At 43.2% G+C, this 26,571-nt stretch overlaps 1 protein-coding gene across 1 annotated transcript in view; it reads left to right on the top strand.

Annotated features, from left to right (window-relative positions):
• Positions 1 to 26,571, top strand: part of LOC137526151 (uncharacterized) — a 38,150-nt gene that overhangs the window by 9,389 nt on the left and 2,190 nt on the right. The gene's annotated exons all lie outside the window — the stretch shown is intronic.

Below are 26,571 nucleotides of genomic sequence, written 5' to 3'. Positions count from 1 at the left end.
GACAGTTGCGGCGGGGGGGCAGCGGCGACTGTCGCCATGCGATTGAAAGTTTCAATCGCATGGCGACATGAGCGGCAGGCGACAGTTCGGGGTGCGCGCGTGTGCGACGGCCCATACTCACGGGCGACCTGTCGCCGCAACACGCGCGCGCCGCGTGTTGAGGCGACAAAAGTCCCTCGTGAGTATGGGCCATTAGAGAACTTTATTGGTGATTACAAATTGTTGCAACCTGCAGAGTAGAACTCAGGGGCATATTTAAAATGATTTAAATATACCCCCAAATTCTAATAATGGCCTCCTCCTCCCCATAGCCATACCAATCCTCACCAAAAAAGTTCAAAGCATAGAAACGCAAACAAAACAAAAAAAGATGCAGGCCAACAATTGTAATTCTGGAAAATACCAATTGCACTAGCAAAAACCCGGCAATGCAATTTACATGTTCATCGCCGTGCTGTTGCTATCGGCAAAATGGGAACGATACAATTTTTAAATCGAAACGTGCTTAATAAAAAAGGGCCCTAATTAGTTAATCTCCATCTAAGATCGTTTATTATATTATTTTTTTAACAGAGTCCTTTGGCTAATCCAGTTGGCTAAAACGAAATCACATTTTGGCCAATAGGATTGTAAGCCGGCCCACCATGGTAAGGTAGACTCTATTAGGGCGGGTTAGGGAATGGGAGTGAGAGAGGAACAGGGGATAGCGTTTTGGAGAGGGAAGATGGGGATAGGTGGTCTTAAGGGGTACCACTCTTACACCATCAAGTGCAAAGTCGGGGAACACAACGACCACCTGATAAATAATTGGGATCCAGCTGGTCCCCCTTAGGCCGGGTTCAACACTGGGATCGCAAAAGGCAAATCGCAATCACCTATGGAGTGTAATTGCATTTCTACCAAGCAATTGTGGCTCCATATTACAGTGATTGCGTTTTTCGGTCTCATTCCAGAGAATGAGAATGGCGTTCTAACTGCCAGCAAAATGTTGCACGCAGTGCACTTTTGCGATATACACACATCACAGGCACTGCAAGGATTTACCGCAGTGCTTTGCTGAATACCGGCTATCAGCAAAGAGCAGAAAAACTACTTATTAAAGCACCCCAAGTGTGAACTGGCCCTTAAGAGAACTTTATTGGTGATTACAAATTGTTGCAACCTGCAGAGTAGAACTCAGGGGCATATTTAAAATGATTTAAATATACCCCCAAATTCTAATAATGGCCTCCTCCTCTCCATAGCCATACCAATCCTCACCAAAAAGGTACAAAGCATAGAAACGCAAACAAAACAAAAAAAGATGCAGGCCAACAATTGTAATTCTGGAAAATCCCAATTGCACTAGCAAAAACCCGGCAATGCAATTTACATGTTCATCGCCGTGCTGTTGCTATTGGCAAAATGGGAACTATACAATTTTTAAATCGAAACGTGCGTAATAAAAAAGGGCCCAAATTAGTTAATCTCCATCTAAGATAGTTTATCATATTCTTTTTTCAACAGAGTCCTTTGGCTAATCCAGTTGGCTAAAACTAAATCACATTTTGGCCAATAGGATTGTAAGCCGGCCCACCATGGTAAGGTAGACTCTATTAGGGCGGGTTAGGGAATGGGAGTGAGAGAGGAATAGGGGATAGCGTTTTGGAGAGGGAAGATGGGGATAGGTGGTCTTAAGGGGTACCACTCTTACACCATCAAGTGCAAAGTCGGGGAACACAACGACCACCTGATAAATAATTGGGATCCAGCTGGTCCCCCTTAGGCCGGGTTCAACACTGGGATCGCAAAAGGCAAATCGCAATCACCTATGGAGTGTAATTGCATTTCTACCAAGCAATTGTGGCTCCATGTTACAGTGATTGCGTTTTTCGGTCTCATTCCAGAGAATGAGAATGGCGTTCTAACTGCCAGCAAAATGTTGCACGCAGTGCACTTTTGCGATATACACACATCACAGGCACTGCAAGGATTTACCGCAGTGCTTTGCTGAATACCGGCTATCAGCAAAGAGCAGAAAAACTACTTATTAAAGCATCCCAAGTGTGAACTGGCCCTTAAGAGAACTTTATTGGTGATTACAAATTGTTGCAACCTGCAGAGTAGAACTCAGGGGCATATTTAAAATGATTTAAATATACCCCCAAATTCTAATAATGGCCTCCTCCTCCCCATAGCCATACCAATCCTCACCAAAAAGGTACAAAGCATAGAAACGCAAACAAAACAAAAAAAGATGCAGGCCAACAATTGTAATTCTGGAAACTACCAATTACACTAGCAAAAACCTGGCAATGCAATTTACATGTTCATCGCCGTGCTGTTGCTATCGGCAAAATGGGAACGATACAATGTTTAAATCGAAACGTGCTTAATAAAAAAGGGCCCTAATTAGTTAATCTCGATCTAAGATCGTTTATTATATTCTTTTTTTAACAGAGTCCTTTGGCTAATCCAGTTGGCTAAAACGAAATCACATTTTGGCCAATAGGATTGTAAGCCGGCCCACCATGGTAAGGTAGACTCTATTAGGGCGGGTTAGGGAATGGGAGTGAGAGAGGAATAGGGGATAGCGTTTTGGAGAGGGAAGATGGGGATAGGTGGTCTTAAGGGGTACCACTCTTACACCATCAATTGCAAAGTCGGGGAACACAACGACCACCTGATAAATAATTGGGATCCAGCTGGTCCCCCTTAGGCCAGGTTCAACACTGGGATCGCAAAAGGCAAATCGCAATCACCTATGGAGTGTAATTGCATTTCTACCAAGCAATTGTGGCTCCATGTTACAGTGATTGCGTTTTTTGGTCTCATTCCAGAGAATGAGAATGGCGTTCTAACTGCCAGCAAAATGTTGCACGCAGTGCACTTTTGCGATATACGCACATCACAGGCACTGCAGGGATTTACCACAGTGCTTTGCTGAATACAGGCTATCAGCAAAGAGCAGAAAAACTACTTATTAAAGCACCCCAAGTGTGAACTGGCCTTTAAGAGAACTTTATTGGTGATTACAAATTGTTGCAACCTGCAGAGTAGAACTCAGGGGCATATTTAAAATGATTTAAATATACCCCAAATTCTAATAATGGCCTCCTCCTCCCCATAGCCATACCAATCCTCACCAAAAAGGTACAAAGCATAGAAACGCAAACAAAACAAAAAAAGATGCAGGCCAACAATTGTAATTCTGGAAAATACCAATTGCACTAGCAAAAACCCGGCAATGCAATTTACATGTTCATCGCCGTGCTGTTGCTATTGGCAAAATGGGAACGATATAATTTTTAAATCGAAACGTGCTTAATAAAAAAGGGCCCAAATTAGTTAATCTCCATCTAAGATAGTTTATCATATTCTTTTTTTAACAGAGTCCTTTGGCTAATCCAGTTGGCTAAAACGAAATCACATTTTGGCCAATAGGATTGTAAGCCGGCCCACCATGGTAAGGTAGACTCTATTAGGGCGGGTTAGGGAATGGGAGTGAGAGAGGAATAGGGGATAGCATTTTGGAGAGGGAAGATGGGGATAGGTGGTCTTAAGGGGTACCACTCTTACACCATCAATTGCAAAGTCGGGGAACACAACGACCACCTGATAAATAATTGGGATCCAGCTGGTCCCCCTTAGGCCAGGTTCAACACTGGGATCGCAAAAGGCAAATCACAATCACCTATGGAGTGTAATTGCATTTCTACCAAGCAATTGTGGCTCCATGTTACAGTGATTGCGTTTTTTGGTCTCATTCCAGAGAATGAGAATGGCGTTCTAACTGCCAGCAAAATGTTGCACGCAGTGCACTTTTGCGATATACGCACATCACAGGCACTGCAAGGATTTACCGCAGTGCTTTGCTGAATACCGGCTATCAGCAAAGAGAAGAAAAACTACTTATTAAAGCACCCCAAGTGTGAACTGGCCCTTAAGAGAACTTTATTGGTGATTACAAATTGTTGCAACCTGCAGAGTAGAACTCAGGGGCATATTTAAAATGATTTAAATATACCCCAAATTCTAATAATGGCCTCCTCCTCCCCATAGCCATACCAATCCTCACCAAAAAGGTACAAAGTATAGAAACGCAAACAAAACAAAAAAAGATGCAGGCCAACAATTGTAATTCTGGAAACTACCAATTGCACTAGCAAAAACCCGGCAATGCAATTTACATGTTCATCGCCGTGCTGTTGCTATCGGCAAAATGGGAACGATACAATTTTTAAATCGAAACATGCTTAATAAAAAAGGGCCCTAATTAGTTAATCTCGATCTAAGATCGTTTATTATATTCTTTTTTAACAGAGTCCTTTGGCTAATCCAGTTGGCTAAAACGAAATCACATTTTGGCCAATAGGATTGTAAGCCGGCCCACTATGGTAAGGTAGACTCTATTAGGGCGGGTTAGGGAATGGGAGTGAGAGAGGAATAGGGGATAGCGTTTTGGAGAGGGAAGATGGGGATAGGTGGTCTTAAGGGGTACCATTCTTACACCATCAAGTGCAAAGTCGGAACACAACAACCACCTGATAAATAATTGCGATCCAGCTGGTCCCCCTTAGGCCGGGTTCAACACTGGGATCGCAAAAGGCAAATCGCAATCACCTATGGAGTGTAATTGCATTTCTACCAAGCAATTGTTGCTCCATGTTACAGTGATTGCGTTTTTCGGTTTCATTCCAGAGAATGAGAATGGCGTTCTAACTGCCAGCAAAATGTTGCACGCAGTGCACTTTTGCGATATACACACATCACAGGCACTGCAAGGATTTACCGCAGTGCTTTGCTGAATACCGGCTATCAGCAAAGAGCAGAAAAACTACTTATTAAAGCACTCCAAGTGTGAACTGGCCCTTAAGAGAACTTTATTGGTGATTACAAATTGTTGCAACCTGCAGAGTAGAACTCAGGGGCATATTTAAAATGATTTAAATATACCCTCAAATTCTAATAATGGCCTCCTCCTCCCCATAGCCATACCAATCCTCACCAAAAAGGTACAAAGCATAGAAACGCAAACAAAACAAAAAAGATGCAGGCCAACAATTGTAATTCTGGAAAATCCCAATTGCACTAGCAAAAACCCGGCAATGCAATTTACATGTTCATCGCCGTGCTGTTGCTATTGGCAAAATGGGAACTATACAATTTTGAAATCGAAACGTGCTTAATAAAAAAGGGCCCAAATTAGTTAATCTCCATCTAAGATAGTTTATCATATTCTTTTTTCAACAGAGTCCTTTGGCTAATCCAATTGGCTAAAACGAAATCACATTTTGGCCAATAGGATTGTAAGCCGGCCCACCATGGTAAGGTAGACTCTATTAGGGCGGGTTAGGGAATGGGAGTGAGAGAGGAATAGGGGATAGCGTTTTGGAGAGGGAAGATGGGGATAGGTGGTCTTAAGGGGTACCACTCTTACACCATCAATTGCAAAGTCGGGGAACACAACGACCACCTGATAAATAATTGGGATCCAGCTGGTCCCCCTTAGGCCAGGTTCAACACTGGGATCGCAAAAGGCAAATCGCAATCACCTATGGAGTGTAATTGCATTTCTACCAAGCAATTGTGGCTCCATGTTACAGTGATTGCGTTTTTTGGTCTCATTCCAGAGAATGAGAATGGCGTTCTAACTGCCAGCAAAATGTTGCACGCAGTGCACTTTTGCGATATACGCACATCACAGGCACTGCAAGGATTTACCGCAGTGCTTTGCTGAATACCGGCTATCAGCAAAGAGCAGAAAAACTACTTATTAAAGCACCCCAAGTGTGAACTGGCCCTTAAGAGAACTTTATTGGTGATTACAAATTGTTGCAACCTGCAGAGTAGAACTCAGGGGCATATTTAAAATGATTTAAATATACCCCCAAATTCTAATAATGGCCTCCTCCTCCCCATAGCCATACCAATCCTCACCAAAAAGGTACAAAGCATAGAAACGCAAACAAAACAAAAAAAGATGCAGGCCAACAATTGTAATTCTGGAAACTACCAATTGCACTAGCAAAAACCTGGCAATGCAATTTACATGTTCATCGCCGTGCTGTTGCTATCGGCAAAATGGGAACGATACAATTTTTAAATCGAAACGTGCTTAATAAAAAAGGGCCCTAATTAGTTAATCTCCATCTAAGATAGTTTATTATTTTTTTAACAGAGTCCTTTGGCTAATCCAGTTGGCTAAAACTAAATCACATTTTGGCCAATAGGATTGTAAGCCGGCCCACCATGGTAAGGTAGACTCTATTAGGGCGGGTTAGGGAATAGGAGTGAGAGAGGAATAGGGGATAGCGTTTTGGAGAGGGAAGATGGGGATAGGTGGTCTTAAGGGGTACCACTCTTACACCATCAAGTGCAAAGTCGGGGAACACAACGACCACCTGATAAATAATTGGGATCCAGCTGGTCCCCCTTATGCCGGGTTCAACACTGGGATCGCAAAATGCAAATCGCAATCACCCATGGAGTGTAATTGCATTTCTACCAAGCAATTGTGGCTCCATGTTACGTGATTGCGTTTTTCGGTCTCATTCCAGAGAATGAGAATGGCGTTCTAACTGCCAGCAAAATGTTGCACACTGTGCACTTTTGCGATATACGCACATCACAGGCACTGCAAGGATTTACCGCAGTGCTTTGCTGAATACCGGCTATCAGCAAAGAGCAGAAAAACTACTTATTAAAGCACCCCAAGTGTGAACTGGCCCTTAATGGCCCATACTCACGGGCGAGAAATGTGGCCTGTCGCCAGCACACGTGAGCGTGTGGGCGACAGGCCGGCGACAGCTTCTCGCCAGGTCCCTCCGCGTACACACGCGGAAGAGGGACCAGCGGCAAGGCGGAAGCTGTCGCTGACGTTTCTCCTCCCCCCGCCGGAAGCTCCATGTACCTACATGGAGGTTGCTGTCGCTAGTCCGCGTACTCACGTGGACTAGCGACAGTTGCGGCGGGGGGGCAGCGGCGACTGTCGCCATGCGATTGAAAGTTTCAATCGCATGGCGACATGAGCGGCAGGCGACAGTTCGGGGTGCGCGCGTGTGCGACGGCCCATACTCACGGGCGACCTGTCGCCGCAACACGCGCGCGCCGCGTGTTGAGGCGACAAAAGTCCCTCGTGAGTATGGGCCATTAGAGAACTTTATTGGTGATTACAAATTGTTGCAACCTGCAGAGTAGAACTCAGGGGCATATTTAAAATGATTTAAATATACCCCCAAATTCTAATAATGGCCTCCTCCTCCCCATAGCCATACCAATCCTCACCAAAAAAGTTCAAAGCATAGAAACGCAAACAAAACAAAAAAAGATGCAGGCCAACAATTGTAATTCTGGAAAATACCAATTGCACTAGCAAAAACCCGGCAATGCAATTTACATGTTCATCGCCGTGCTGTTGCTATCGGCAAAATGGGAACGATACAATTTTTAAATCGAAACGTGCTTAATAAAAAAGGGCCCTAATTAGTTAATCTCCATCTAAGATCGTTTATTATATTATTTTTTTAACAGAGTCCTTTGGCTAATCCAGTTGGCTAAAACGAAATCACATTTTGGCCAATAGGATTGTAAGCCGGCCCACCATGGTAAGGTAGACTCTATTAGGGCGGGTTAGGGAATGGGAGTGAGAGAGGAACAGGGGATAGCGTTTTGGAGAGGGAAGATGGGGATAGGTGGTCTTAAGGGGTACCACTCTTACACCATCAAGTGCAAAGTCGGGGAACACAACGACCACCTGATAAATAATTGGGATCCAGCTGGTCCCCCTTAGGCCGGGTTCAACACTGGGATCGCAAAAGGCAAATCGCAATCACCTATGGAGTGTAATTGCATTTCTACCAAGCAATTGTGGCTCCATATTACAGTGATTGCGTTTTTCGGTCTCATTCCAGAGAATGAGAATGGCGTTCTAACTGCCAGCAAAATGTTGCACGCAGTGCACTTTTGCGATATACACACATCACAGGCACTGCAAGGATTTACCGCAGTGCTTTGCTGAATACCGGCTATCAGCAAAGAGCAGAAAAACTACTTATTAAAGCACCCCAAGTGTGAACTGGCCCTTAAGAGAACTTTATTGGTGATTACAAATTGTTGCAACCTGCAGAGTAGAACTCAGGGGCATATTTAAAATGATTTAAATATACCCCCAAATTCTAATAATGGCCTCCTCCTCTCCATAGCCATACCAATCCTCACCAAAAAGGTACAAAGCATAGAAACGCAAACAAAACAAAAAAAGATGCAGGCCAACAATTGTAATTCTGGAAAATCCCAATTGCACTAGCAAAAACCCGGCAATGCAATTTACATGTTCATCGCCGTGCTGTTGCTATTGGCAAAATGGGAACTATACAATTTTTAAATCGAAACGTGCGTAATAAAAAAGGGCCCAAATTAGTTAATCTCCATCTAAGATAGTTTATCATATTCTTTTTTCAACAGAGTCCTTTGGCTAATCCAGTTGGCTAAAACTAAATCACATTTTGGCCAATAGGATTGTAAGCCGGCCCACCATGGTAAGGTAGACTCTATTAGGGCGGGTTAGGGAATGGGAGTGAGAGAGGAATAGGGGATAGCGTTTTGGAGAGGGAAGATGGGGATAGGTGGTCTTAAGGGGTACCACTCTTACACCATCAAGTGCAAAGTCGGGGAACACAACGACCACCTGATAAATAATTGGGATCCAGCTGGTCCCCCTTAGGCCGGGTTCAACACTGGGATCGCAAAAGGCAAATCGCAATCACCTATGGAGTGTAATTGCATTTCTACCAAGCAATTGTGGCTCCATGTTACAGTGATTGCGTTTTTCGGTCTCATTCCAGAGAATGAGAATGGCGTTCTAACTGCCAGCAAAATGTTGCACGCAGTGCACTTTTGCGATATACACACATCACAGGCACTGCAAGGATTTACCGCAGTGCTTTGCTGAATACCGGCTATCAGCAAAGAGCAGAAAAACTACTTATTAAAGCATCCCAAGTGTGAACTGGCCCTTAAGAGAACTTTATTGGTGATTACAAATTGTTGCAACCTGCAGAGTAGAACTCAGGGGCATATTTAAAATGATTTAAATATACCCCCAAATTCTAATAATGGCCTCCTCCTCCCCATAGCCATACCAATCCTCACCAAAAAGGTACAAAGCATAGAAACGCAAACAAAACAAAAAAAGATGCAGGCCAACAATTGTAATTCTGGAAACTACCAATTACACTAGCAAAAACCTGGCAATGCAATTTACATGTTCATCGCCGTGCTGTTGCTATCGGCAAAATGGGAACGATACAATGTTTAAATCGAAACGTGCTTAATAAAAAAGGGCCCTAATTAGTTAATCTCGATCTAAGATCGTTTATTATATTCTTTTTTTAACAGAGTCCTTTGGCTAATCCAGTTGGCTAAAACGAAATCACATTTTGGCCAATAGGATTGTAAGCCGGCCCACCATGGTAAGGTAGACTCTATTAGGGCGGGTTAGGGAATGGGAGTGAGAGAGGAATAGGGGATAGCGTTTTGGAGAGGGAAGATGGGGATAGGTGGTCTTAAGGGGTACCACTCTTACACCATCAATTGCAAAGTCGGGGAACACAACGACCACCTGATAAATAATTGGGATCCAGCTGGTCCCCCTTAGGCCAGGTTCAACACTGGGATCGCAAAAGGCAAATCGCAATCACCTATGGAGTGTAATTGCATTTCTACCAAGCAATTGTGGCTCCATGTTACAGTGATTGCGTTTTTTGGTCTCATTCCAGAGAATGAGAATGGCGTTCTAACTGCCAGCAAAATGTTGCACGCAGTGCACTTTTGCGATATACGCACATCACAGGCACTGCAGGGATTTACCACAGTGCTTTGCTGAATACAGGCTATCAGCAAAGAGCAGAAAAACTACTTATTAAAGCACCCCAAGTGTGAACTGGCCTTTAAGAGAACTTTATTGGTGATTACAAATTGTTGCAACCTGCAGAGTAGAACTCAGGGGCATATTTAAAATGATTTAAATATACCCCAAATTCTAATAATGGCCTCCTCCTCCCCATAGCCATACCAATCCTCACCAAAAAGGTACAAAGCATAGAAACGCAAACAAAACAAAAAAAGATGCAGGCCAACAATTGTAATTCTGGAAAATACCAATTGCACTAGCAAAAACCCGGCAATGCAATTTACATGTTCATCGCCGTGCTGTTGCTATTGGCAAAATGGGAACGATATAATTTTTAAATCGAAACGTGCTTAATAAAAAAGGGCCCAAATTAGTTAATCTCCATCTAAGATAGTTTATCATATTCTTTTTTTAACAGAGTCCTTTGGCTAATCCAGTTGGCTAAAACGAAATCACATTTTGGCCAATAGGATTGTAAGCCGGCCCACCATGGTAAGGTAGACTCTATTAGGGCGGGTTAGGGAATGGGAGTGAGAGAGGAATAGGGGATAGCATTTTGGAGAGGGAAGATGGGGATAGGTGGTCTTAAGGGGTACCACTCTTACACCATCAATTGCAAAGTCGGGGAACACAACGACCACCTGATAAATAATTGGGATCCAGCTGGTCCCCCTTAGGCCAGGTTCAACACTGGGATCGCAAAAGGCAAATCACAATCACCTATGGAGTGTAATTGCATTTCTACCAAGCAATTGTGGCTCCATGTTACAGTGATTGCGTTTTTTGGTCTCATTCCAGAGAATGAGAATGGCGTTCTAACTGCCAGCAAAATGTTGCACGCAGTGCACTTTTGCGATATACGCACATCACAGGCACTGCAAGGATTTACCGCAGTGCTTTGCTGAATACCGGCTATCAGCAAAGAGAAGAAAAACTACTTATTAAAGCACCCCAAGTGTGAACTGGCCCTTAAGAGAACTTTATTGGTGATTACAAATTGTTGCAACCTGCAGAGTAGAACTCAGGGGCATATTTAAAATGATTTAAATATACCCCAAATTCTAATAATGGCCTCCTCCTCCCCATAGCCATACCAATCCTCACCAAAAAGGTACAAAGTATAGAAACGCAAACAAAACAAAAAAAGATGCAGGCCAACAATTGTAATTCTGGAAACTACCAATTGCACTAGCAAAAACCCGGCAATGCAATTTACATGTTCATCGCCGTGCTGTTGCTATCGGCAAAATGGGAACGATACAATTTTTAAATCGAAACATGCTTAATAAAAAAGGGCCCTAATTAGTTAATCTCGATCTAAGATCGTTTATTATATTCTTTTTTAACAGAGTCCTTTGGCTAATCCAGTTGGCTAAAACGAAATCACATTTTGGCCAATAGGATTGTAAGCCGGCCCACTATGGTAAGGTAGACTCTATTAGGGCGGGTTAGGGAATGGGAGTGAGAGAGGAATAGGGGATAGCGTTTTGGAGAGGGAAGATGGGGATAGGTGGTCTTAAGGGGTACCATTCTTACACCATCAAGTGCAAAGTCGGAACACAACAACCACCTGATAAATAATTGCGATCCAGCTGGTCCCCCTTAGGCCGGGTTCAACACTGGGATCGCAAAAGGCAAATCGCAATCACCTATGGAGTGTAATTGCATTTCTACCAAGCAATTGTTGCTCCATGTTACAGTGATTGCGTTTTTCGGTTTCATTCCAGAGAATGAGAATGGCGTTCTAACTGCCAGCAAAATGTTGCACGCAGTGCACTTTTGCGATATACACACATCACAGGCACTGCAAGGATTTACCGCAGTGCTTTGCTGAATACCGGCTATCAGCAAAGAGCAGAAAAACTACTTATTAAAGCACTCCAAGTGTGAACTGGCCCTTAAGAGAACTTTATTGGTGATTACAAATTGTTGCAACCTGCAGAGTAGAACTCAGGGGCATATTTAAAATGATTTAAATATACCCTCAAATTCTAATAATGGCCTCCTCCTCCCCATAGCCATACCAATCCTCACCAAAAAGGTACAAAGCATAGAAACGCAAACAAAACAAAAAAGATGCAGGCCAACAATTGTAATTCTGGAAAATCCCAATTGCACTAGCAAAAACCCGGCAATGCAATTTACATGTTCATCGCCGTGCTGTTGCTATTGGCAAAATGGGAACTATACAATTTTGAAATCGAAACGTGCTTAATAAAAAAGGGCCCAAATTAGTTAATCTCCATCTAAGATAGTTTATCATATTCTTTTTTCAACAGAGTCCTTTGGCTAATCCAATTGGCTAAAACGAAATCACATTTTGGCCAATAGGATTGTAAGCCGGCCCACCATGGTAAGGTAGACTCTATTAGGGCGGGTTAGGGAATGGGAGTGAGAGAGGAATAGGGGATAGCGTTTTGGAGAGGGAAGATGGGGATAGGTGGTCTTAAGGGGTACCACTCTTACACCATCAATTGCAAAGTCGGGGAACACAACGACCACCTGATAAATAATTGGGATCCAGCTGGTCCCCCTTAGGCCAGGTTCAACACTGGGATCGCAAAAGGCAAATCGCAATCACCTATGGAGTGTAATTGCATTTCTACCAAGCAATTGTGGCTCCATGTTACAGTGATTGCGTTTTTTGGTCTCATTCCAGAGAATGAGAATGGCGTTCTAACTGCCAGCAAAATGTTGCACGCAGTGCACTTTTGCGATATACGCACATCACAGGCACTGCAAGGATTTACCGCAGTGCTTTGCTGAATACCGGCTATCAGCAAAGAGCAGAAAAACTACTTATTAAAGCACCCCAAGTGTGAACTGGCCCTTAAGAGAACTTTATTGGTGATTACAAATTGTTGCAACCTGCAGAGTAGAACTCAGGGGCATATTTAAAATGATTTAAATATACCCCAAATTCTAATAATGGCCTCCTCCTCCCCATAGCCATACCAATCCTCACCAAAAAGGTACAAAGCATAGAAACGCAAACAAAACAAAAAAAGATGCAGGCCAACAATTGTAATTCTGGAAAATACCAATTGCACTAGCAAAAACCCGGCAATGCAATTTACATGTTCATCGCCGTGCTGTTGCTATTGCCAAAATGGGAACGATACAATTTTTAAATCGAAACGTGCTTAATAAAAAAGGGCCCTTATTGGTTAATCTCCATCTAAGATCGTTTATTATCTTCTTTTTTTAACAGAGTCCTTTGGCTAATCCAGTTGGCTAAAACGAAATCACATTTTGGCCAATAGGATTGTAAGCCGGCCCACCATGGTAAGGTAGACTCTATTAGGGCGGGTTAGGGAATGGGAGTGAGAGAGGAACAGGGGATAGCGTTTTGGAGAGGGAAGATGGGGATAGGTGGTCTTAAGGGGTACCACTCTTACACCATCAAGTGCAAAGTCGGGGAACACAACGACCACCTGATAAATAATTGGGATCCAGCTGGTCCCCCTTAGGCCGGGTTCAACACTGGGATCGCAAAAGGCAAATCGCAATCACCTATGGAGTGTAATTGCATTTCTACCAAGCAATTGTGGCTCCATGTTACAGTGATTGCGTTTTTCAGTCTCATTCCAGAGAATGAGAATGGCGTTCTAACTGCCAGCAAAATGTTGCACGCAGTGCACTTTTGCGATATACGCACATCACAGGCACTGCAAGGATTTACCGCAGTGCTTTGCTGAATACCGGCTATCAGCAAAGAGCAGAAAAACTACTTATTAAAGCACCCCAAGTGTGAACTGGCCCTTAAGAGAACTTTATTGGTGATTACAAATTGTTGCAACCTGCAGAGTATAACTCAGGGGCATATTTAAAATGATTTAAATATACCCCCAAATTCTAATAATGGCCTCCTCCTCCCCATAGCCATACCAATCCTCACCAAAAAGGTACAAAGCATAGAAACGCAAACAAAACAAAAAAAGATGCAGGCCAACAATTGTAATTCTGGAAAATACCAATTGCACTAGCAAAAACCCGGCAATGCAATTTACATGTTCATTGCCGTGCTGTTGCTATTGGCAAAATGGGAACGATACAATTTTTAAATCGAAACGTGCTTAATAAAAAAGGGCCCAAATTAGTTAATCTCCATCTAAGATAGTTTATCATATTCTTTTTTCAACAGAGTCCTTTGGCTAATCCAGTTGGCTAAAACTAAATCACATTTTGGCCAATAGGATTGTAAGCCGGCCCACCATGGTAAGGTAGACTCTATTAGGGCGGGTTAGGGAATGGGAGTGAGAGAGGAATAGGGGATAGCGTTTTGGAGAGGGAAGATGGGGATAGGTGGTCTTAAGGGGTACCACTCTTACACCATCAAGTGCAAAGTCGGGGAACACAACGACCACCTGATAAATAATTGGGATCCAGCTGGTCCCCCTTAGGCCGGGTTCAACACTGGGATCGCAAAAGGCAAATCGCAATCACCTATGGAGTGTAATTGCATTTCTACCAAGCAATTGTGGCTCCATGTTACAGTGATTGCGTTTTTCGGTCTCATTCCAGAGAATGAGAATGGCGTTCTAACTGCCAGCAAAATGTTACACGCAGTGCACTTTTGCGATATACGCACATCACAGGCACTGCAAGGATTTACCGCAGTGCTTTGCTGAATACCGGCTATCAGCAAAGAGCAGAAAAACTACTTATTAAAGCACACCAAGTGTGAACTGGCCCTTAAGAGAACTTTATTGGTGATTACAAATGGTTGCAACCTGCAGAGTAGAACTCAGGGGCATATTTAAAATGATTTAAATATATCCCCAAATTCTAATAAATGGCCTCCTCCTCCCCATAGCCATACCAATCCTCACCAAAAAGGTACAAAGCATAGAAACGCAAACAAAACAAAAAAAGATGCAGGCCAACAATTGTAATTCTGGAAAATACCAATTGCACTAGCAAAAACCCGGCAATGCAATTTACATGTTCATCGCCGTGCTGTTGCTATCGGCAAAATGGGAACGATACAATTTTTAAATCGAAACGTGCTTAATAAAAAAGGGCCCTAATTAGTTAATCTCCATCTAAGATAGTTTATCATATTCTTTTTTTAACAGAGTCCTTTGGCTAATCCAGTTGGCTAAAACTAAATCACATTTTGGCCAATAGGATTGTAAGCCGGCGCACCATGGTAAGGTAGACTCTATTAGGGCGGGTTAGGGAATGGGAGTGAGAGAGGAATAGGGGATAGCGTTTTGGAGAGGGAAGGTGGGGATAGGTGGTCTTAAGGGGTACCATTCTTACACCATCAAGTGCAAAGTCGGAACACAACAACCACCTGATAAATAATTGCGATCCAGCTGGTCCCCCTTAGGCCGGGTTCAACACTGGGATCGCAAAAGGCAAATCGCAATCACCTATGGAGTGTAATTGCATTTCTACCAAGCAATTGTGGCTCCATGTTACAGTGATTGCGTTTTTCGGTCTCATTCCAGAGAATGAGAATGGCGTTCTAACTGCCAGCAAAATGTTGCACGCAGTGCACTTTTGCGATATACACACATCGCAGGCACTGCAAGGATTTACCGCAGTGCTTTGCTGAATACCGGCTATCAGCAAAGAGCAGAAAAACTACTTATTAAAGCACCCCAAGTGTGAACTGGCCCTTAAGAGAACTTTATTGGTGATTACAAATTGTTGCAACCTGCAGAGTAGAACTCAGGGGCATATTTAAAATGATTTAAATATACCCCCAAATTCTAATAATGGCCTCCTCCTCCCCATAGCCATACCAATCCTCACCAAAAAGGTACAAAGCATAGAAATGCAAACAAAACAAAAAAAGATGCAGGCCAACAATTGTAATTCTGGAAAATCTCAATTGCACTAGCAAAAACCCGGCAATACAATTTACATGTTCATCGCCGTGCTGTTGCTATTGGCAAAATGGGAACTATACAATTTTTAAATCGAAACGTGCTTAATAAAAAAGGGCCCAAATTAGTTAATCTCCATCTAAGATAGTTTATCATATTCTTTTTTCAACAGAGTCCTTTGGCTAATCCAGTTGGCTAAAACTAAATCACATTTTGGCCAATAGGATTGTAAGCCGGCCCACCATGGTAAGGTAGACTCTATTAGGGCGGGTTAGGGAATGGGAGTGAGAGAGGAATAGGGGATAGCGTTTTGGAGAGGGAAGATGGGGATAGGTGGTCTTAAGGGGTACCACTCTTACACCATCAAGTGCAAAGTCGGGGAACACAACGACCACCTGATAAATAATTGGGATCCAGCTGGTCCCCCTTAGGCTGGGTTCAACACTGGGATCGCAAAAGGCAAATCGCAATCACCTATGGAGTGTAATTGCATTTCTACCAAGCAATTGTGGCTCCATGTTACAGTGATTGCGTTTTTCGGTCTCATTCCAGAGAATGAGAATGGCGTTCTAACTGCCAGCAAAATGTTGCACACAGTGCACTTTTGCGATATACGCACATCACAGGCACTGCAAGGATTTACCGCAGTGCTTTGCTGAATACCGGCTATCAGCAAAGAGCAGAAAAACTACTTATTAAAGCACCCCAAGTGTGAACTGGCCCTTAAGATAACTTTATTGGTGATTACAAATGGTTGCAACCTGCAGAGTAGAACTCAGGGGCATATTTAAAATGATTTAAATATATCCCCAAATTCTAATAATGGCCTCCTCCTCCCCATAGCCATACCAATCCTCACCAAAAAGGTACAAAGCATAGAAACGCAAACAAAACAAAAAAAGATGCAGGCCAACAATTGTAATTCTGGAAAATACCAATTGCACTAGCAAAAACCCGGCAATGCAATTTACATGTTCATCGCCGTGCTGTTGCTATCGGCAAAATGGTTACGATACAATTTTTAAATCGAAACGTGCTTAATAAAAAAGGGCCCAAATTAGTTAATCTCCATCTAAGATAGTTTATCATATTCTTTTTTTAACAGAGTCCTTTGGCTAATCCAGTTGGCTAAAACTAAATCACATTTTGGCCAATAGGATTGTAAGCCGGCCCACCATGGTAAGGTAGACTCTATTAGGGCGGGTTAGGGAATGGGAGTGAGAGAGGAATAGAGGATAGCGTTTTGGAGAGGGAAGATGGGGATAGGTGGTCTTAAGGGGTACCACTCTTACACCATCAAGTGCAAAGTCGGGGAACACAACGACCACCTGATAAATAATTGGGATCCAGCTGGTCCCCCTTAGGCCGGGTTCAACACTGGGATCACAAAAGGCAAATCGCAATCACCTATGGAGTGTAATTGCATTTCTACCAAGCAATTGTGGCTCCATGTTACAGTGATTGCGTTTTTCGGTCTCATTCCAGAGAATGAGAATGGCGTTCTAACTGCCAGCAAAATGTTGCACGCAGTGCACTTTTGCGATATACGCACATCACAGGCACTGCAAGGATTTACCGCAGTGCTTTGCTGAATACCGGCTATCAGCAAAGAGCAGAAAAACTACTTATTAAAGCACCCCAAGTGTGAACTGGCCCTTAAGAGAACTTTATTGGTGATTACAAATTGTTGCAACCTGCAGAGTAGAACTCAGGGGCATATTTAAAATGATTTAAATATACCCCCAAGTTCTAATAATGGCCTCCTCCTCCCCATAGCCATACCAATCCTCACCAAAAAGGTACAAAGCATAGAAACGCAAACAAAACAAAAAAAGATGCAGGCCAACAATTGTAATTCTGGAAACTACCAATTGCACTAGCAAAAACCCGGCAATGCAATTTACATGTTCATCGCCGTGCTGTTGCTATCGGCAAAATGGGAACGATACAATTTTTAAATCGAAACGTGCTTAATAAAAAAGGGCCCTAATTAGTTAATCTCGATCTAAGATCGTTTATTATATTCTTTTTTAACAGAGTCCTTTGGCTAATCCAGTTGGCTAAAACGAAATCACATTTTGGCCAATAGGATTGTAAGCCGGCCCACCATGGTAAGGTAGACTCTATTAGGGCGGGTTAGGGAATGGGAGTGAGAGAGGAATAGGGGATAGCATTTTGGAGAGGGAAGATGGGGATAGGTGGTCTTAAGGGGTACCACTCTTACACCATCAATTGCAAAGTCAGGGAACACAACGACCACCTGATAAATAATTGGGATCCAGCTGGTCCCCCTTAGGCCAGGTTCAACACTGGGATCGCAAAAGGCAAATCGCAATCACCTATGGAGTGTAATTGCATTTCTACCAAGCAATTGTGGCTCCATGTTACAGTGATTGCGTTTTTTGGTCTCATTCCAGAGAATGAGAATGGCGTTCTAACTGCCAGCAAAATGTTGCACGCAGTGCACTTTTGCGATATACGCACATCACAGGCACTGCAAGGATTTACCGCAGTGCTTTGCTGAATACCGGCTATCAGCAAAGAGCAGAAAAACTACTTATTAAAGCACCCCAAGTGTGAACTGGCCCTTAAGAGAACTTTATTGGTGATTACAAATTGTTGCAACCTGCAGAGTAGAACTCAGGGGCATATTTAAAATGATTTAAATATACCCCCAAATTCTAATAATGGCCTCCTCCTCCCCATAGCCATACCAATCCTCACCAAAAAGGTACAAAGTATAGAAACGCAAACAAAACAAAAAAAGATGCAGGCCAACAATTGTAATTCTGGAAACTACCAATTGCACTAGCAAAAACCCGGCAATGCAATTTACATGTTCATCGCCGTGCTGTTGCTATCGGCAAAATGGGAACGATACAATTTTTAAATCGAAACGTGCTTAATAAAAAAGGGCCCTAATTAGTTAATCTCGATCTAAGATCGTTTATTATATTCTTTTTTAACAGAGTCCTTTGGCTAATCCAGTTGGCTAAAACGAAATCACATTTTGGCCAATAGGATTGTAAGCCGGCCCACCATGGTAAGGTAGACTCTATTAGGGCGGGTTAGGGAATGGGAGTGAGAGAGGAATAGGGGATAGCATTTTGGAGAGGGAAGATGGGGATAGGTGGTCTTAAGGGGTACCACTCTTACACCATCAATTGCAAAGTCGGAGAACACAACGACCACCTGATAAATAATTGGGATCCAGCTGGTCCCCCTTAGGCCAGGTTCAACACTGGGATCGCAAAAGGCAAATCGCAATCACCTATTGAGTGTAATTGCATTTCTACCAAGCAATTGTGGCTCCATGTTACAGTGATTGCGTTTTTTGGTCTCATTCCAGAGAATGAGAATGGCGTTCTAACTGCCAGCAAAATGTTGCACGCAGTGCACTTTTGCGATATACGCACATCACAGGCACTGCAAGGATTTACCGCAGTGCTTTGCTGAATACCGGCTATCAGCAAAGAGCAGAAAAACTACTTATTAAAGCACCCCAAGTGTGAACTGGCCCTTAAGAGAACTTTATTGGTGATTACAAATTGTTGCAACCTGCAGAGTAGAACTCAGGGGCATATTTAAAATGATTTAAATATACCCCCAAATTCTAATAATGGCCTCCTCCTCCCCATAGCCATACCAATCCTCACCAAAAAGGTACAAAGCATAGAAACGCAAACAAAACAAAAAAAGATGCAGGCCAACAATTGTAATTCTGGAAACTACCAATTGCACTAGCAAAAACCCGGCAATGCAATTTACATGTTCATCGCCGTGCTGTTGCTATTGGCAAAATGGGAACGATACAATTTTTAAATCGAAACGTGCTTAATAAAAAAGGGCCCTAATTAGTTAATCTCCATCTAAGATCGTTTATTATATTCTTTTTTTTAACAGAGTCCTTTGGCTAATCCAGTTGGCTAAAACTAAATCACATTTTGGCCAATAGGATTGTAAGCCGGCCCACCATGGTAAGGTAGACTCTATTAGGGCGGGTTAGGGAATGGGAGTGAGAGAGGCATAGGGGATAGAGTTTTGGAGAGGGAAGATGGGGACAGGTGGTCTTAAGGGGTACCACTCTTACACCATCAAGTGCAAAGTCGGGGAACACAACGACCACCTGATAAATAATTGGGATCCAGCTGGTCCCCCTTAGGCCGGGTTCAACACTGGGATCGCAAAAGGCAAATCACAATCACCTATGGAGTGTAATTGCATTTCTACCAAGCAATTGTGGCTCCATGTTACAGTGATTGCGTTTTTCGGTCTCATTCCAGAGAATGAGAATGGCGTTCTAACTGCCAGCAAAATTTTGCACGCAGTGCACTTTTGCGATATACGCACATCACATGCACTGCAAGGATTTACCGCAGTGCTTTGCTGAATACCGGCTATCAGCAAAGAGCAGAAAAACTACTTATTAAAGCACCCCAAGTGTGAAGTGGCCCTTAAGAGAACTTTATTGGTGATTACAAATTGTTGCAACCTGCAGAGTAGAACTCAGGGGCATATTTAAAATGATTTAAATATACCCCCAAATTCTAATAATGGCCTCCTCCTCCCCATAGGCATACCAATCCTCACCAAAAAGGTACAAAGCATAGAAACGCAAACAAAACAAAAAAAGATGCAGGCCAACAATTGTAATTCTGGAAAATACCAATTGCACTAGCAAAAACCCGGCAATGCAATTTACATGTTCATCGCCGTGCTGTTGCTATCGGCAAAATGGTTACGATACAATTTTTAAATCGAAACGTGCTTAATAAAAAAGGGCCCAAATTAGTTAATCTCCATCTAAGATAGTTTATCATATTCTTTTTTTAACAGAGTCCTTTGGCTAATCCAGTTGGCTAAAACTAAATCACATTTTGGCCAATAGGATTGTAAGCCGGCCCACCATGGTAAGGTAGACTCTATTAGGGCGGGTTAGGGAATGGGAGTGAGAGAGGAATAGGGGATAGCGTTTTGGAGAGGGAAGATGGGGATAGGTGGTCTTAAGGGGTACCACTCTTACACCATCAAGTGCAAAGTCGGGGAACACAACGACCACCTGATAAATAATTGGGATCCAGCTGGTCCCCCTTAGGCCGGGTTCAACACTGGGATCACAAAAGGCAAATCGCAATCACCTATGGAGTGTAATTGCATTTCTACCAAGCAATTGTGGCTCCATGTTACAGTGATTGCGTTTTTCGGTCTCATTCCAGAGAATGAGAATGGCGTTCTAACTGCCAGCAAAATGTTGCACGCAGTGCACTTTTGCGATATACGCACATCACAGGCACTGCAAGGATTTACCGCAGTGCTTTGCTGAATACCGGCTATCAGCAAAGAGCAGAAAAACTACTTATTAAAGCACCCCAAGTGTGAAGTGGCCCTTAAGAGAACTTTATTGGTGATTACAAATTGTTGCAACCTGCAGAGTAGAACTCAGGGGCATATTTAAAATGATTTAAATATACCCCCAAGTTCTAATAATGGCCTCCTCCTCCCCATAGCCATACCAATCCTCACCAAAAAGGTACAAAGCATAGAAACGCAAACAAAACAAAAAAAGATGCAGGCCAACAATTGTAATTCTGGAAACTACCAATTGCACTAGCAAAAACCCGGCAATGCAATTTACATGTTCATCGCCGTGCTGTTGCTATTGGCAAAATGGGAACGATACAATTTTCAAATCGAAACGTGCTTAATAAAAAAGGGCCCTAATTAGTTAATCTCCATCTAAGATCGTTTATTATATTCTTTTTTTAACAGAGTCCTTTGGCTAATCCAGTTGGCTAAAACTAAATCACATTTTGGCCAATAGGATTGTAAGCCAGCCCACCATGGTAAGGTAGACTCTATTAGGGCGGGTTAGGGAATGGGAGTGAGAGAGGTATAGGGGATAGAGTTTTGGAGAGGGAAGATGGGGACAGGTGGTCTTAAGGGGTACCACTCTTACACCATCAAGTGCAAAGTCGGGGAACACAACGACCACCTGATAAATAATTGGGATCCAGCTGGTCACCCTTAGGCCGGGTTCAACACTGGGATCGCAAAAGGCAAATCGCAATCACCTACGGAGTGTAATTGCATTTCTACCAAGCAATTGTGGCTCCATGTTACAGTGATTGCGTTTTTCGGTTTCATTCCAGAGAATGAGAATGGCGTTCTAACTGCCAGCAAAATGTTGCACCCAGTGCACTTTTGCGATATACGCACATCACAGGCACTGCAAGGATTTACCGCAGTGCTTTGCTGAATACCGGCTATCAGCAAAGAGCAGAAAAACTACTTATTAAAGCACCCCAAGTGTGAACTGGCCCTTAAGAGAACTTTATTGGTGATTACAAATTGTTGCAGCCTGCAGAGTAGAACTCAGGGGCATATTTAAAATTATTTAAATATACCCCCAAATTCTAATAATGGCCTCCTCCTCCCCATAGCCATACCAATCCTCACCAAAAAGGTACAAAGCATAGAAACGCAAACAAAACAAAAAAAGATGCAGGCCAACAATTGTAATTCTGGAAACTACCAATTGCACTAGCAAAAACCCGGCAATGCAATTTACCTGTTCATCGCCGTGCTGTTGCTATTGGCAAAATGGGAACGATACAATTTTTAAATCGAAACGTGCTTAATAAAAAAGGGCCCTAATTAGTTAATCTCCATCTAAGATCGTTTATTATATTATTTTTTTTAACAGAGTGCTTTGGCTTATCCAGTTGGCTAAAACTAAATCACATTTTTGCCAATAAGATTGTAAGCCAGCCCACCATGGTAAGGTAGACTCTATTAGGGCGGGTTAGGGAATGGGAGTGAGAGAGGAATAGGGGATGGCGTTTTGGAGAAGGAAGATGGGGATAGGTTGTCTTAAGGGGTACCACTCTTACACCCTCAAGTGCAAAGTCGGGGGACACAACGACCACCTGATAAATAATTGGGATCCAGCTGGTCCCCCTTAGGCCGGGTTCAACACTGGGATCGCAAAAGGCAAATCGCAATCACCTATGGAGTGTAATTGCATTTCTACCAAGCAATTGTGGCTCCATGTTACAGTGATTGCGTTTTTCGGTCTCATTCCAGAGAATGAGAATGGCGTTCTAACTGCCAGCAAAATTTTGCATGCAGTGCACTTTTGCGATATACGCACATCACATGCACTGCAAGGATTTACCGCAGTGCTTTGCTGAATACCGGCTATCAGCAAAGAGCAGAAAAACTACTTATTAAAGCACCCCAAGTGTGAAGTGGCCCTTAAGAGAACTTTATTGGTGATTACAAATTGTTGCAACCTGCAGAGTAGAACTCAGGGGCATATTTAAAATGATTTAAATATACCCCCAAATTCTAATAATGGCCTCCTCCTCCCCATAGCCATACCAATCCTCACCAAAAAGGTACAAAGCATAGAAACGCAAACAAAACAAAAAAAGATGCAGGCCAACAATTGTAATTCTGGAAACTACCAATTGCACTAGCAAAAACCCGGCAATGCAATTTACATGTTCATCGCCGTGCTGTTGCTATTGGCAACATGGGAACGATACAATTTTTAAATCGAAACGTGCTTAATAAAAAAGGGCCCTAATTAGTTAATCTCCATCTAAGATCGTTTATTATATTCTTTTTTTAACAGAGTCCTTTGGCTAATCCAGTTGGCTAAAACTAAATCACATTTTGGCCAATAGGATTGTAAGCCAGCCCACCATGGTAAGGTAGACTCTATTAGGGCGGGTTAGGGAATGGGAGTGAGAGAGGAATAGGGGATGGCGTTTTGGAGAAGGAAGATGGGGATAGGTTGTCTTAAGGGGTACCACTCTTACACCCTCAAGTGCAAAGTCGGGGGACACAACGATCACCTGATAAATAATTGGGATCCAGCTGGTCCCCCTTAGGCTGGGTTCAACACTGGGATCGCAAAAGGCAAATCGCAATCGCCTATGGAGTGTGATTGCATTTCTACTAAGCAATTGTGGCTCCATGTTGCAATGATTGCGTTTTTCGGTCTCATTCCAAAGAATGAGAATGGCGTTGTAACTGCCAGCAAAATGTTGCACGCAGTGCACTTTTGCGATATACGCACATCACAGGCACTGCAAGGATTTACCGCAGTGCTTTGCTGAATACCGGCTATCAGCAAAGAGCAGAAAAACTACTTATTAAAGCACCCCAAGTGTGAACTGGCCCTTAAGAGAACTTTATTGGTGATTACAAATTGTTGCAGCCTGCAGAGTAGAACTCAGGGGCATATTTAAAATGATTTAAATATACCCCCAAATTCTAATAATGGCCTCCTCCTCCCCATAGCCATACCAATCCTCACCAAAAAGGTACAAGGCATAGAAACGCAAACAAAACAAAAAAAGATGCAGGCCAACAATTGTAATTCTGGAAACTACCAATTGCACTAGCAAAAACCCGGCAATGCAATTTACATGTTCATCGCCGTGCTGTTGCTATTGGCAAAATGGGAACGATACAATTTTTAAATCGAAACGTGCTTAATAAAAAAGGGCCCTAATTAGTTAATCTTTATCTAAGATCGTTTATTATATTCTTTTTTTAACAGAGTCCTTTGGCTAATCCAGTTGGCTAAAACTAAATCACATTTTGGCCAATAGGATTGTAAGCCGGCCCACCATGGTAAGGTAGACTCTATTAGGGCGGGTTAGGAAATGGGAGTGAGAGAGGTATAGGGGATAGAGTTTTGGAGAGGGAAGATGGGGACAGGTGGTCTTAAGGGGTACCACTCTTACACCATCAAGTGCAAAGTCGGGGAACACAACGATCACCTGATAAATAATTGGGATCCAGCTGGTCCCCCTTAGGCCGGGTTCAACACTGGGATCGCAAAAGGCAAATCGCAATCACCTATGGAGTGTAATTGCATTTCTACCAAGCAATTGTGGCTCCATGTTACAGTGATTGCGTTTTTCGGTTTCATTCCAGAGAATGAGAATGGCGTTCTAACTGCCAGCAAAATGTTGCACCCAGTGCACTTTTGCGATATACGCACATCACAGGCACTGCAAGGATTTACCGCAGTGCTTTGCTGAATACCGGCTATCAGCAAAGAGCAGAAAAACTACTTATTAAAGCCCCCCAAGTGTGAACTGGCCCTTAAAGGGAACCTTAACTGAACGGGGGGTAAAGAGTTTTACTTACCTGGGGCTATTACCAGCCCCCTGCAGCAGTCCTGTGCCCTTGGCGCCGCTCTGGAATCCTCTGGTCCCCCGCTGTCACTTAGTTTCGTTTTTGACGACTCACCAGTCGCCGGCCGCCATGCGTATTATTGGACGCATTCACCAATGCAATTAGCACTATTGCGGACCGCAACGCGCACAAAAATACGCGTTACCGCATTCCGCACGCGTAGATATGCGGCAACGCATTTTTTTGTACGCGTTGCGGTCCGCAATAGCGCTAATTGCATTGGTGAATGCGTCCAATAATACGCATGGCGGCCGGCGACTGGTGCGTCGTCAAAAACAAAACTAAGTGACAGCGGGGGACCAGAGGATTCCAGAGCAGCGCCGAGGGCACAGGACTGCTGCAGGGGGCTGGTAATAGCCCCAGGTAAGTAAAACTCTTTACCCCCCGTTCAGTTAAGGTTCCCTTTAAGAGAACTTTATTGGTGATTACAAATGGTTGCAACCTGCAGAGTAGAACTCAGGGGCATATTTAAAATGATTTCAATATGTTATCAGGACACAGGACAGTTGGAACTGTGTCTCCTGCTCCTTGTCACCTCCTTTCAACCAAAAAGATGGCTGCCCCCATGACAAAGATGGCAGCCCCCATGAATCACAAACATTTGCCTGTTCTTTTAAAACAGGGTGGGTAAGAGATTATATTACCTATCTATTCTAATTAACATAACTAATGTAACTTGATGACAATATGTTTGTTTAGGCTGAAGTTTCCCTTTAAGGGGTACCACTCTTACACCATCAAGTGCAAAGTCGGGGAACACGACGACGACCTGATAAATAATTGGGATCCAGCTGGTCCCCCTTAGGCCAGGTTCAACACTGGGATCGCAAAAGGCAAAATCGCAATCACCTATGGAGTGTGATTGCATTATTACCAAGCAATTGTGGCTCCATGTTGCATGGGAATGGGAGTGAGAGAGGAATAGGGGATAGCGTTTTGGAGAGGAAAGATGGGGATAGGTGGTCTTAAGGGGTACCACTCTTACACCATCAAGTGCAAAGTCGGGGAACACAACGACCACCTGATAAATCATTTGGATCCAGCTGGTCCCCCTTAGGCCGGGTTCAACACTGGGATTGCAAAAGGCAAATCGCAATCACCTATGGAGTGTAATTGCATTTCTACCAAGCAATTGTGGCTCCATGTTACAGTGATTGCGTTTTTCGGTCTCATTCCAGAGAATGAGAATGGCGTTCTAACTGCCAGCAAAATGTTGCACGCAGTGCACTTTTGCGATATACGCACATCACAGGCACTGCAAGGATTTACCGCAGTGCTTTGCTGAATACTGGCTATCAGCAATGAGCAGAAACACTACCCACCAAAGCACCCCAAGTGTGAACTGGCCCTTAAGAGGACTTGATTGGTGATTACAAATTGCTGTAACCTGCAGAGTAGAACTCAGGGGCATATTTAAAATGATTTAAATAAACCCCCAAATTCTAATAATGGCCTCCTCCTCCCCATAGCCATACCAATCCTCACCAAAAAGGTACAAAGCATAAAAACGCAAACAAAACAAAAAAAGATGCAGGCCAACAATTGTAATTCTGGAAAACACCAATTGCACTAACAAAAACCCAGTAATGCAATTTACATGTTTATCGCCGTGCTGTTGCTATTGGCAAA

This window comes from Hyperolius riggenbachi, chromosome 7 (genome assembly GCF_040937935.1).
Source record: "Hyperolius riggenbachi isolate aHypRig1 chromosome 7, aHypRig1.pri, whole genome shotgun sequence".
NCBI lineage: Eukaryota > Metazoa > Chordata > Amphibia > Anura > Hyperoliidae > Hyperolius > Hyperolius riggenbachi.
Note: the sequence above shows the minus strand (reverse complement) of the source record. Positions and strands in the feature narration are given on the sequence as shown.